Consider the following 14,036-nt stretch of genomic DNA (forward strand, 5'->3'; position numbering starts at 1 on the left):
TCACTGAGGTTCAGGAGCATCTTGGATTATACTTTTCTGCATGGTTGCCTTCTCTCTCTGGGCAACCAAACTCCAACTTGCCACTCTTGCTCATAAAACCAATTCTTCCCCTTTTTTATTCTCCTTTTAAAAAGTCTCCCACTTTGGAAAACATTGCTTGCCATCTAAAGCCTCAGCGGTAATGTCAATCATTGCAGACTCTTGCATGGAGTAAGTGCAATAGAATGTATGACCTCAACCATTAGGGGAAATAGAGCTATTTTTCTTTTTAAATCATATTTGATTTTTCCCAATTAAATATCATGAAAATTTTAAAATTCATTTTTATAATATTTTAAGTTACAATTTTTTTCACTCACCCCATCCCTTCCCCTCTTCTGGAAATAGTAGGCAGTTCAATATAGTTCATACATGTGTTGTTATATAAAACATTTCCATGTTAGTTTCAGTTGTGGAAGGGAAAAAAATCAAAAGGAAAAAATAACCACAAGAAAGAATAAATTAATTAAAAAATATGCATTCAGAGTCCATCAGTTCTTTATCTGGATATGGATAGTATTTTTCTTCACAAATCTTTTGTATTTTTCTCAGATCATTGTGTTGCTGACAAAAGTTGGGTCATTCATAGTTGATCATTATACAATGTTGATAGTATTGTATACATTTTTTCCTGGTCCTGATCATTTCTCTTTACATCAATTCATACAAATCTTTCCAAATCTTTCTGAAATCTGCCTATATATCATTTCATATTGCACAATAATAATGTTATATTATATTCATATACCAGAACTTGTTCAGTTATTCCCCAATTGATGAACATTCCCTCAATTTCCAATATTTTGCCACCATGAAAAGGGCTGCTATAAATATTTTTGTGTGATGAATATAAAATGCTTTTCATTTTTGATCATGGTTCCAAATTGCTCTCCAGAATGGTTGTATCAGTTTACAGCTCCACCAATTTTCTCACATCCGCTCCAACATTTACCTTTTTTCCTTTTTTGTCATAGTAACCCATCTGATTGGTATGATTAGTATCTCAGAGTTGTTTTAATCTGCATTTTTCTAATGAAAAGTGATTTGGAGCACTTCTTTATATGCCTATAGATTCATTTCTTCATTTGAAAACTGCCTATTAATACCCATTTATAAATTAGGTGATGGCTTGTTTTCTTAGAAATTTGATTCAGTTCTCTACTTTTTTGAGAAATGAGACCTTTATCAGATACACTTGCTGTAAAAATTGTTTCCCACCTTTGCATTCCTTTTAATCTTGGAACATTGGTTTTGTTTGTACAAAAGCTTTATATTTTGATATAAACAAAAGTATCTATTTTACTTTTAATAATTCTCTATCTCTTGTTTGAGACATGAATTCTTCCCCTCTCATAGATATAAGAGGAAGACTATTCCTTGATTTTCTAATTTGCTTATCATTTATATCTAAATCATGAACCCATTTTGACCTTACCATATGCCTAGTTTGTGTCCTATTGTTTTACAGTTTTTCTAGCAGTTTTGTCAGATAGTGAATTCTTATCCCCAAATCTGCAACCTTTCGGTTTATAGAACACTAAGCTACTATAGTCATTCTCTACTGTGTCTTGTATACCTAATCTATTCCACTGATTCCTTCCCACCCCCATTCTTAGCCAATACCAGATAATTTTGGTGATTACTGTTTTATAATATAGTTGGGGATTATTGCTAGATCACCTTCCTTGGTATATTTTTCATTACTTTCCTTGATATTCTTGACTTTTTGTTCTTCCAGATGTATTTTGTTATTTTTTTCTGTTCTATCAAATAAGTTTTTGGTAAAAACTATTTTCTTAACAGTTCATTTTATCAGAAAAAAACGAAAATTGTTGCACAAATCATTAATGTTTTTGCCCTTTATCTTAATGACCTTTAAAAGCAAATATAATAATAATAATAATAATAATAATAATAAAGGAAATCCTCAATTTATATCCATATTGTTCCACAGATTCCTGCCTTATATTGGGTCAGTATAAGAATAAACTTCCTAAAAATGGTATCTGTCCAACCACACTCCCAGTGTAGTAGAGGTTATATGACCATTTGTCAAAGAAGCAGTACAAGCAGTTACTAATGCTGGGGGGGGGGGGGGGGGGGGACTAGATTCTCTTCTAGCTCCCTTCCATAGTAGAGTCCTATAATTCTAGATGTTATTAGGAATTCATAACCCCCCCCTGGAAAAAACATCCCAATGACTAGTTGTATTCCTAGATTAGCACACTAATCTTGTTATCCAGACTATAGCAGTATTGTGGTGCTAATGGGAGGTAGTATGCTACAGTAGAGAGAGAGCCAGCTCTGGAATCTGGAAGAACTGGATTTTAGTCCTGCCTTTAGCATATTATGGCTGTGCCACCCTGGGTAAGTCACAACCTCTCAGTACTGTGGGCAACTTTTTTTTAAAACAACAGATTACATACACAAAAGGTGCCAACCTGCATTTCTGGGAGTTCCTTATACCAATCAAATTTCCCTTCATTAATAATACTCAGCCAATCCCAAGTAATCCATGATACAAATGTAATCTTCCTCTGTTCACATCTTCCTCATATGTATTGAGATATAGTGACACTGGACTCTAAGAGACTGTACAAGAGCAGTGTTCATTCTGACAGATCTTATCATGCTTGCAAGGCTTGGAGGTCAGGCCTTTCAACAGACTGTGTATTCTCTAATACCAGCCTAGCTCATTACCAAAAATTTGGCCTCCAGAGGAGAAACTTATCCAGCCATAGCAATTCACCATGATTAGGTGGGAACTGAATTTCTCTCACCCCACATGAGTCAGGCATCATTTCCTCATCTGTCAAATGGATAGAGTGAACTATGAAGTCATCTCTGCAATTGCTTCAGGCTCTCACAATCTGATTTTATATAGCATTGAATAATTGTCACCTGGTGGCATGAAGTATGCTAAGGTCACCATTGTTACCTTTTGAGCAAAAACTCTTCAGACAAAAATGCTAAATTCTTAAGAGATGAAGTTTTCTAATTGTACACCTAGACCTATGAAACATCCTGCAAGGACTTTAATTCGAATTGTGGCAAATCTGTTTTTAATAGGGCAAAATGTTCATGCTTTCTATATTTAGTCTTCCCAGTCAATATCAGGTATAACTCTCCATTTATTTGTGTCTTCCTATTAGGACTTCTTTGAGGTCCAAACTTTCCTTTATTTCCTAGAGGAGGGATCAGGGGAGGATGGAAGTGGCCCTTGAGTCAAGCTTTGTAGGATATTAGTGTTTCACTGGGTTGAGGAGAGGAAGGTGAGAGCTGGTAGCAGCAATAACCAGTACCTTATCTAGCAGAACAACTCAGGATCTTCTCTGTTAAACATGCTAATTCTTGCTCTGACCTTTATTGTATCTTTTCATTCTCTAGGCTTAATGTTTTAAATTTTTCATTGAAAATATCTGTAAAATTTAGTGAGTGCCTTTTTGGCATCAGAGGAAATAATTACATGATTTTTTTCTACTCCATGGCTTTTAAAGCCCTCTGTAATTTCATTTGCATCTACCTAAACAGCCTTATTTCATTTAACACACTTTATCTTCTAATCTTACTGACTTATAAACTGTTTTCTTAACTAAACATTTCCATGTACTACTTCCTTCACTTGCAGAAGCTGTGCCCTATGCAGGGCTTCTTCTTCATCTGACTTTCAAAATGCTTATCTTCCTTGATGCAATTCAGTTGTCAGCTCATCAGTGGAGCCTTCTCAGCAACTAGGTGCTCTCTGCTTTCTAAAATTATCTGTGAATTTGTTGTTGCTCAATAGAAAGTGTACTTTTTGAGGAAAGGGTCTTTTTCATTTTTTTCTCTCTCTGTATATCCAGCACTGATCACAGGTCTTTTGCAGAGTAGGGACCTTAAGAAAAAGTTATTGAATTAAAATGAGATTTTTAGTATTTTAAAATCTGTGGCCATAAGTGAAAATAGCACCTCATGCAGTATTTTGCATAAAGTAAGCCATCAATAAATATTTTGAATTATTAAAATGAATTTTACAAAATAAAAACCATTACTTGTGTTCTAATCCTGGCTCCATTACTAGTTTGCTCTGTAAACAAGCAAGTCATTTACTACTTCTGGGGCTTTCTACCATAAAAGAAAGGTATTAAATTAAATGGTCTCTTAGTTTCCTCCCCACATGGATATTTATATTTTATATCCTGTGATACTAGGTTCTCTTACATTTTATGTTCTGTATCCTAATACCATTCCATTGTCATACTATGTTCTAATGTTCTTTATAACACCAATATTCTAGGTTCTGAATTAATTTATAGTTTAGAAAACTAAATAAATTGTTATTATAGCATTTTAACTTAGTCTTTTCCTGTCCTACATCTTCCTACTCACATTTTCAAATCAGTCATCCAAAATATATTATAAAATTCTTTTTGTATCTTTCAGATCACATAATGTGATCTAATTCACTTTATACCCTCTGACTTATCTTCTGTTAATTTTCTAATCCATTTATCTCTTAAGAATAGTGGTCATAGTGGGCGGCTAGGTGGCATAGTGGATAAAGCACCGGCCTTGGAGTCAGGAGTACCTGGGTTCAAATCCGGTCTCAGACACTTAATAATTACCTAGCTGTGTGGCCTTGGGCAAGCCACTTAACCCCATTTGCCTTGCCAAAAACCTAAAAAAAAAAAAGAATAGTTGTCATAGGGGCAGTTAGGTGGCACAGTGGATAGAGCACTGGCTCTGGAGTCAGGAGTACCTGAGTTCAAATCTAGCTTCAGACACTTAATAATTACCTAGCTATGTGGTCTTGGGCAAGCCACTTAACCCCATTGCCTTGCAAAAAAAAACTAAAAAAAAGAATAGTGGTCATATTTTCTAAGCATACTATCAGGACAGGTAAATCTATTGCAAGATAATCTTTGTGTCAAGGCTCCTTTAAAATACACTTTCTTTTTTTCAAATCAGGACTCCAGGACTCCTAGTATACTCAGTAATGACAGGTATTAATTTAATCCATCTATTCATTCTCATAGAAATCTTTGATGCTGGGAGATTTTGTTGACAAAATCTTCTAGATCTTGAAATATTCTCCTATCTTTATAAAAATATCTGCTTGACCAGAGATTATAAGTATAGTGATAGCTCTTGACTTTGTGCAATTTTTTTTCTAAAAGGCATCCTATTCTCCAAAGTCTAAAGAACAAGTTAGAAGTCATTTCATCTTTTAGTATCACACTTCTTTTGTCTTTGTTGATTTACAAAAATCCATCTTTTCCATTAAAATTTCAAAGCCTGACTTGGTATGAGGATGTCTTCCTTTAAAGTCTAACCTGAGCAGGGCTGTTAGGTGGCGTAGTGGATAAAGTACTGGCCCTGGAGTCAGGAGTACCTGGGTTCAAATCCGGTCTCAGACACTTAATAATTACCTAGCTGTGTGGACTTGGGCAAGCCACTTAACCCCGTTTGCCTTGCAAAAAAAAAAAAAAAACCTAAAGTCTAACCTGAGTTGCACTTCATTTGCCCTGTTAATAGCCATACTGAAGCCATACTACATACTGAAGCTGAGCTTTGCCCATTCTCCTCATTCACCTCATTTTCCTGTCATTGCAACTTCATATTCTGCTCCTGAGGTGCTGGGCTGTAATAGGTGAACTTTTTCCTTATTTCACTTTGAACCAAGTCTTCATATCATTTCCTAACCATTGCAATACTATGCTGATGCACTCATGCCCCCTTCTCTCTCTAAATTGCCTTTATGTGTTGACTTTCCCTTTAGAATGTTAATTTCTTGAGAGCAGAGACACTCTAGCTTGCTTTATTAGCATCAACACCATAAAAGTTCAACTGGCAATAAATGGAAACTGATTGATTATAAGAATGAGGAAAAAAATAAATAAATCAAGGATGACTCTAAGGTTGGAATCTTTAGTGACTAGAATAATAGTGTTATTTTCAAAATAAATAGAAGAAAATAGGAAGATTTTGGGAAGATGGCAGAGTAGGTTGGAAAATTTTCAGGGTCTCTAGATTTCCTCCACAAACAAGTCATAAAAGCACCTCTGCATGAATGTGGAATGTCAAAAATAAGTGAATGGGGCAGAAGAGTGGTCCTTCTGGGATGACTGGAGAAGATCCAAAGAGAGTTCCCAGACTGGACTGAGGTCCAGTGAAATGGCAATGGGCAAACCCTAGGGGCATCCAGGTTCCTCTTGGTCATTGTGAGGAGTCCAAGTCTGAGTGGGGGAAGAGAGGAAACCACTGTTGATAAGGGACAACAGAGCCAGCTGTACTACTGATGCAATCCTGGGAAAGAAGGAACCAGCACATGCCAGTTGAATTCAGAAGCGGTGGCACAGGAATACTGCTGACTGTGGACATTTACAAGAGAACTGAGTTCTCAGGCTTGGTTCCAGCCCAGAGGAGAGAATTGAAGGTTTTAGTCATGGGAGGGTTCCAGGGAATAAGATCATTTCCAGTACAATGTGTGGAAGGTACCCAACTGTAGCTTAGAGGGGGAAAGAAGTACACAAGATGGGCTCAGGACAATGCTCTTGAGACCAGAAGCACCATCCCCACACCCCAGGACTAGAGGTGAATATAGCAGCAAACTGCTAAAATTTTTTAAAATAATGTTTTTAAAAATGAGCAGGCAAAGGAGAAAGAACCCATCATAGACAGTTATTTGGGGAATAAAGAAGATTTGGGTTCATTTTCAGAGGAAGCTAAAGAAGCAAAAAAAAAAAAAAAAAGTCTCTCCTACCCCAAAGAGTAATGTATAATGTCTACCTGCTCCAAAAAGAATTCATAGGGGGCGGCTAGGTGGCGCAGTGGATAAAGCACCAGCCCTGGAGTCAGGAGTACCTGGGTTCACATTCGGTCTCAGACACTTAATAATTACCTTGCTGTGTGGCTTTGGGCAAGCCACTTAACCCCATTTGCCTTGCAAAAAAACTAAAAAAAAAAGAATTCATAGGAGGATTCAAAGAAGACTTTGAAAAAACAAATAAGAGATATTGAAAAAAAGTTTATAAAAAGAAAGTTAACCAACTAGAAAAGGAGATCCAGAATCTTATGGAAGAAAATGACTCCTTTATATAGACAAGGCATAGATGAAAATATAATATGAAGATGGATATAATGAGCAAAAGAGGAATGTACTGGGGAGAAAAGGAAAGGAGATATAAAATGAGCTAAGATATTTCATATAAAAGAATCAAGAATAAGCTTTTGTAATGGAATTGAAGGAGGGAAGATGAGGGGAATGAGTGAACCTTCATTCTCATCAAAAAAGTTCAGAGAGGAAACAACAGACATACTCATTAAGGTATAGAAATCTACCTTACCCTAGAGGAAAAAGAAGAGGAAAGCAATGGGAGAAAGGGGATGGGGAAGGAGAGGGGGGTATAGGTGAAGGAAGAAAGAGAAGGTCATGGGAGAGGGTAGTCAGATACAAAACACTTTTGAGGAGGAACAGGGAGAAAGTAGAGAGAATAGATTAAATGGGGGTGGGGAGGAATAAGATGGAGGGGAAATAAAGGTAGCAAAACAACTGTAGGAAAGATGTATTGAAGCAACTTCCACCATGTACTTATGATAAAGAATGCTATCCATCTCAGAGACAGAACTGATGGTATCTGAATGCAGACTGAAGTACAATTTTTCTTTTTCTCTCACTTTTTTTTTCTATATTTGTGGGGGCAGATAGAGTTATGTTTACTTTTACAACAAGACTTCTGTGAAAATTAATTAATTTTTTTAAAAAGAAAAAGAAAAATGACTCCTTAAAAATTAGAATTGGGCAAGGGAAATCCAGTGAACTGATAAGAGACCTAGAAATAATAAAACAAAATATAAAGAATGAAAACATAGAAAAGAATGTCAAACACTTACTATAAAAAACAGCTGATCTGGAGAACAAAACAAAAGGAGAAAACCCAGGAATAATTGGACTACTTGAAAACCAAGATAAAGGAGAAAAAATTGATCAATAATACAGTAAATAATTAAAGAAAACTATTCTGAAATAGTAGAATAAATAGGGAAAGTAGAAATAGGAAAAATTCCTCAATCATCACCTGGAAGGAATCCTAGGAGGAAAACTGACAGGAATATCAAAATTAAGGATAAAATATTAAGAGCAATGAGGAAAAATTACGGTGGAGCTGCAGTTAGAATTACACAAGACCTAGCAGCAACTATATTGAAAGACTGCAGGTCTTGGAACAATACATACTGAAGAACAAAGATAAGAGTAGCTTTGAGGAGATAGAATATTTGAAAGGAGCATCACAAAGATCATGATAATTCATGGAAGAATTCAGGTATTTTTGTGCCACAACAAGCTTTTTATACAGAAATTTGTAATGCATTCAGGTAGCACAATTATATGACTAGTATAATTCAGGAGTAAGTCTAAAATTTAGGAGTAAGAGTGGACTGTGGCAATCCCAAATTCAGAAGGGGAGATTTATATAAGATCCCATGTAAGATGAACGATTAGAATAGAGATGACTGCCCACCTTCTATCCAGCTCCAGATCTAGATCCTTTGTTTGAGAAAGGAATTCCAAAAGTTCAATATTGTGTAGACAAGAGAGTTTTAGAAGATGGTGACCAAAATGTGATCTCCCCAGTTGATAACTAAAGTAAAACTATATATGGTGGAAATTGAAGAGGTCCCTGAAATGACAAACCCGAATCTTCATATTCAAATCAACATGAAGTCCCCAAGAAGGAGGGCAGGAGTTGTGGAGAGGAAGACTGTGAGCCAGTAGAGAGAATCATTGGAAATAGAAAAGTGGGACCCAGATGACAGCAGCAACTATAGACACCATTATCTTTTCTGTCACCCAGGTTCCCAATTTTGGAGTTTGTCTTCCCTTTCTCTACCCCTCCCCTATACAATCCATTGCTAACTTGGTTCTATACTTAAACTATCTCACACCTTCACGCCTTCTCTCTACTCCTGTTCACATTCAAATCCCTTTCATTTCCTACCTGGTCTACAATAGCCTTCTTATTGGTGTCTCCACCTCTAGATCCGTCCCTCTGTAGTTTACTCTTCATATGACTACCAAACTAATATTCTTAAAGTACAGTTTCAACCTTATCATTCCCCTGCTAAAAAGATCTCAAGGGTGAAATTTATGATTGGTCGTCTTCATTCTACCACACTCATCTACTCCTTCAGGAACTTTTACATTGTTTTGTTTTAAAATGTTTATATTTGTTTTTTCAATTAACAAGTCATTGTTTTCTTTCCCTCCCTTCTCCCAACATTAAAGAGAAAAGAAAAACACTTTACAAATGTGTATGTCTTAGTTTTTTTATTTCTCTTTTTCTCTTGCCTCTACACTTGGCCACACTTGCTGAATACCCATTTTGCCTTTGGGTAACGACCCAAAAGTCATTTAAGTGGTAGAAGGTACTTTAGAACAGAAGTGTCAGTGTAAAACTCCTGTCCAGGGGAACCTGGCAGGGCTGATTAAAATGTAATTGAAAAATATTTAACAAAATAGAGAAAATGCAACATATATGGATACTATTGATATGTAGGTTTCTAAGTCAACAAGTAGCCAAAGGAGACATTTCTATTTGAGTTTTGATACCGCTGCTCTGGAAGACCATAATGACTCTACCAAAGGCATGGGTGTGGGGTTAGCAATATCTTAACTCCTTTCCCCTTTTCAAATTGAGTGAGTTTTTTCTTTTAAATTAAAAACAACTTCAAAACTTGCATGGCTTGGAACTAAAGGTTGATGCTTTGGACATTACTTCCTGGACATTTAGTACAAAACCACTGCCGGAGCTCCACCACTTTCTGATGCTTGGCTGGTGCACCTTGAAAAGCAGTTCAAGCAGGGAATTTGGCTGGGCTGCATCAGCTTGATATATCTGCAGGGCATATCCTCATTGAGTATCTTCCGGCTATAACTAAGTAAATCTCTCTTAACTGTTTAAAAAAAAAACAGTCCCATGGCTCCTAATTCATATACTCTATATTCCAAGACAAACTGGATGTTCCCCCAAACAATGGCATTCCATCTATTTCTGTACCCCATTCCCAAAATATATTCTCTCCCAATTCATCCTCCTGATTCATCTTCCTTCAAGGCTCACTTCCAGTCTAACCTATATGCAAGACTTTCTGCTCTGTCCCATCCCACCCTACCTCCCATCCACCCACACAGTAGTTAGGACATTTCTACCCATATTATTTTTATCTATCTTATAGGTCCTTACCTGTGTGTTGTGTATTTTTCCCAGTAGAATATAAGGAACTGTTTTTGTTTTTATCTATGTCTCCAGCACTTACGTAGTACTTCACTATTGATGCTATTGATACAGTGGGTAGTGCAGGGGATGTTGTGGAGGAAAATCACTAAGATGATCCTTGAAATTTCCAAGTTTTCATTTTAATAAGTTCCAACTTTTACAGCTACCCAATGTCAGTTTAATATGAATAAGTTATTTTGTCATATCAATAGCTCATATGTTTTAAAAAAAAGTTCTAATGGCATTTCAGAAAGGCCTGTATGACTCTCAGATCATCAGAGTTCCATTTGAGTTGCCTTATCTCCTTGTCACACTGACCCTAGGATATGACTCTTTCTGCAGCAATTTCAAACAGAAGACACAGATCCCCAACCCCGCTCAGCAAACAACAGTAGACACACAGTAATTCTAGCTGTCAGGGATGTGGGACAATGGGAAAATTAAATGCTAAAGGCTTGGGGTGGAAACTTTGGTGTCACTGCCTGCCTGAGCTAAAAGCAACAAAATTACCCTTTTCATAAACATCATAGCTAATGACTCACCGTTTATTTACAAATAGTCCCCATGCCCCTCGAGGTGCCAGACTGACAGATGTGGAAACTTTTGTTATCTGTACTTTGAGTAAGAAAGAGCAGGGATGATCCCAGGCTCTAGAGGAGTTTGTAGACTCCAAGGGGTCCTCTGGAATGCACTAGAAGAATTTGAAGTGAGCTAGAGTGGGACAAGGAAGACAAGAGGGGAAAGAAGAAGAGTGTTTACAATCCAGGAGGTGGTGGTGGTTTGATTATGCTATTTGTACCTAAAGCAATGAGGATTAGATTGGGGAGCCAGGAAAAGTGGGTGTCATACCAGAGCATGCTGCTTCAGCAAAGCTAAACTCATAGAAGCTTTGCATAATGTGAAATAGAATTTAGAGCCTGGGAGTGGTTGGAATGTCTTGAAATATCTTCTAGTATGCTCCTAATGTGTTCTTTTTTTTTAGGGTTTTTTTTAGGCTAATGTGTTCTTGATTACAAGAACAGAAGCTCAGTTTTCTGTGCTTTTGGTTTCAGGCTGGGGAGGGAAGGAAGGGTTGTTGAAAGGGTTTTTCCCTTGGCCCTGTGCTTTAGGATTTGTGGTTAGGGTACCTCTTCTCTACATTCACTTTTTTTTTTGAATGAATTAATTTTTTCTTAACCATTTTCAAACTGAATGAATGAAGTAAACTATGTGCCATAAAAGAGCTACAAAAGAGCTTTTATAGTGGAGGTAGCGGGGAGCATGTGAATCTTACTCTTATCAAAAATGGATCAAAGAGGGACATATATATATATATATATATATACACATTTATTTAGTTATAAAAATCTATCTCATCCTATAGGAAAGTAGAAAGGAGGTGGGCTGATAAAAGGGAGGACAGATTGGGAGGGGGCAAGGTAAAGTGAGAAACAAAACACTTTTGAGAATGGACAGCATGAAAGGAGAGAGAGTAGGAAAATAAGAAAGAGGGAAATACATAATTATGTACTCATTAACTATGAAAAAATACAGCAAATTTTTCTGATTAAAGATCTAATTTCTCAAATATTTAGAAAACTGAATCAAATTTATAGAAATAAGTCTTTCTTCAGTTGATAAATAATCAAAGGATATTGGAAAATTGAGACACTAATACACTGCTAATAAAGTTGTATCCTGCTTCAACTGAAGAGCAATTTGGAAATTTCCTGAAAGGACTATAAAATGCATACAAACCATCTGACCATGCAATACTACTTCTAGGTCTAGATTCCAAAGAGATAAAATACAAAAAGGAAAAGCACCCACATATACAGAAATATTTATAGCAGCTCTCTTAGTGATGGCAAAGAATTGGAATTGAGGGACCATCCATCAATTAGGAAATGATCGGACAAGCTGTTGCATATGATTGTGATAAAATACTATTGTGCTATGAGAAATGATGATCAGAATGTCTCAGGAAAACCTGGAAAAACTTAACATGAACTCATGCAAAATGAAATGAGTAGAACCAAGAGAACATTATGTACAGTAATAGCAATATTGTTTCATGATCGACTGTGAATAACTTAGCTATTCTCAGCAATACAATGATCCAAGACAACGAAAAGAACTTAAGATGAAAAAATTCTATTTATCTCCAGGGAAGTGATTGATGGAGTCTGGATTCAGATTGAAGCATAATTTTTCTTTATTCTCTTGGGTTTTTTCCCATTACATGATTAACATAGAAATATGTTTTGCATGACTGCACTTGAATAACCTATATCAGATTGTTTGCCTTCTCAATAAGGGGGAAAGGAGAAAGAGAGGGACAGAATTTGGAACTCAAAAAATTTTAAAAACAAATAATAAAAAGATTTTTTACATTTTTATATTATATTGGAGGTGGGGGAGAGTTCCCAAGATGAAGAATTCTGAGGTCAGATTTTTCTAAAGCAAAATGGATTTCCTCAGAAGAGGATCATCTACATCACTTCTCCTACTTGGAGAACAAAGTCAATGTGATATCCAGTGATGATATCTAATGGGAAGGAAATTACTTATTAAACAGCCCCCAGAGTATGTTGCTCTCTAGAGAATGTCTAAGCCACAAAATCCTACTACCTTTATTGACCATTTGTAAGCCCCAGTAACAAACTCAAGTTCAGTTCTTTTCTGGGACTGAGTTGATGAGCTATTTAAATGCTTTCATAGATTTAGAGCTAGAAGAGACCCCAGAGGTCATTTGGCCTGAGCCCTCATTTTACAGATAGGGAAACTGAGACCTAGTTAAGTGACTTTCTTAAGGTCATGTAAGTAATTGGCAGAGCTGGGACTTGATCAAAGCCCTTTTAATTTAAATCCAGCACTCCTTCTATTCTTTTTTTTTTTTTTTGCAAGGCAAGCAGGGTTAAGTGGCTTGCCCAAAGCCACACAGCTAGGTAATTATTAAGTGTCTGAGACCGGATTTGAACCCAGGTACTCCTGACTCCAGGGCCGGTGGTTTATCCACTACACCACCTAGCTGCCCCACTCCTTCTATTCTTATTCCCTTTATGTATTATTATATCTTTGTCCTGTGAATCTTGTAGGGTAACACAAAGATTGTCCAATATATGATAAAAGGAGCCTGTTTAAGAACTGAAGACCTTGCTACCTATTTATTGTAAACCTAGATGTGAGCTATACAATAGTATATTTAAAAATTTTTCTATAGTATCTCAGATGGTAGCAAACCAAAGAGATAAACTCATAGAGCAGGCTCCAAGAATTGGACCCAATCTGTGTGAACCTAATATCTTGGAGGACCAACCCTGTACCATGGGTTATAGATAGTAAATTAGAATAAATGACTGAATTTTCCTTCAAAGTCCTCAGATCTCATTGGAAGTAATGCACTTGAAATAGAAAGAAACATTAATTGATAAGAAATAGAATCTCAAAAATGCAGCAAAATAAATTATAACTTTTTCATGTGGCCAAAGACCTCGAAAAATTAAATTGGATTTTGTTCATTTTCACTTGTGTACTTAAAAAGCAGATTATTTAGTGTGAGATTTAAAAGATCTCTGTTCTAACCCTAACATCCACCCTAACTCCAGTTATTTCTAGCTATGTGGAATAAGTCACACAATCAATTTAGACTTTTATCCTCTTTTGAAAGGGACTACCCATTTATGATTTCCCTTTAAGAATAAGGTAAGAGAAGGTACTGTAGTTCAATGTTACTCCTTTTTTTTCCATTTAACTTCCTTA

General features: G+C 36.3%; 1 protein-coding gene across 6 annotated transcripts in view; it reads left to right on the forward strand.

The window, feature by feature from the left end:
* The window catches only part of POLN (DNA polymerase nu), a 349,980-nt gene that overhangs the window by 264,835 nt on the left and 71,109 nt on the right, over nucleotides 1-14,036 (forward strand). The window lies entirely within an intron of this gene.

The sequence above is a fragment of the Macrotis lagotis genome, chromosome 3, assembly GCF_037893015.1.
Source record: "Macrotis lagotis isolate mMagLag1 chromosome 3, bilby.v1.9.chrom.fasta, whole genome shotgun sequence".
NCBI classification, from domain to species: Eukaryota; Metazoa; Chordata; class Mammalia; order Peramelemorphia; family Peramelidae; genus Macrotis; species Macrotis lagotis.